A 1090-nucleotide genomic window follows, 5' to 3' on the forward strand; every position below is an offset into this window, starting at 1 on the left:
GAAAGAAAGAAAGAAAGAAAGAAAGAAAGAAAGAAAGAAAGAAAGAAAGAAAGAAAAGTGGCTGGGCCATCAGTCACTGGCTTGAATCTTGCCTTCTTGACTGTGTGACCTTGAGCAAGTGGCTTGGCTTTCCTAAGCTGCAGAGTCTGCCTCTGCAGAATTGGGGTGATAAGACTGCATACCTCCCAAGAGTTTTAGAGGGTTAAATGAGATGATGCATGAATTTTGCACACTGCCTAACATGCAGGAAGCACTCAACATCTACAGGAGCTATTATTTTCATTGCTATAATTGTTGAAAGTCTGCATGGAGTTGGGGAAGGCGTCCCAGAGGAGGAAACACTTAAGGAATGCCTCCAAGAACCAGGAAGAGTTTGTGGAGTAAACATTTACACATTCCACACATATTTTGAGTACCTACTACATTCCAGTCACTGCGTAGGTTCTAGACACCCTGCAGTGAACTAGAAGTCCTTGCTTGCATGCAGCTTACATTCAATTTGGGAGATATGAACTTTAAATAATATGCTTAGTGGCTCATAAACAAAATGGATAGGAATAAACCAAGGGAAAAACCCAAATGTCCATTAATAGTAACATGGATGAATCGAATCTGGCATATTCATGGAGTGGAAAGCTATACAGGAGAGAACAGGAAAGAACCACAGCTACACACACAATATACACAACTCACAAGCTCAACACTGAGTGGAGGAGGCTGGGATCCATATTTATGGGGGAAACTCAAGAAAGTTGTGAAATGGTTAGCACAATTGTTAGGATAATGGTAACCCCTAGGAGGGTGGGGATGGGTAAGAATTAGAGAGGGACAAGCAGAGGGCTTCTGGGTGCTGATGATGGGTTTTTTCACCTGGGTAGATATCAACTAGACAGTTGTCAAAGTGTCTACAGATGCTTTGTGCATTTGTCTGCATGTATGCTTCACAAATTTTTTAATGTGGAGAAAGAAAAAAGCAGAAGTGAATAGAGAATGAAAGTCTATAGAGGAAGAATTTCAGAAAGAAGGAATTGTCATGCAAAAGCAAGAAGTTGTAAAGGCATGTGCTGATTCAGAGAATCAAAAACATTCA

This window comes from Galeopterus variegatus, unplaced genomic scaffold (genome assembly GCF_000696425.1).
Source record: "Galeopterus variegatus unplaced genomic scaffold, G_variegatus-3.0.2 Scaffold16448, whole genome shotgun sequence".
Lineage (NCBI taxonomy): Eukaryota > Metazoa > Chordata > Mammalia > Dermoptera > Cynocephalidae > Galeopterus > Galeopterus variegatus.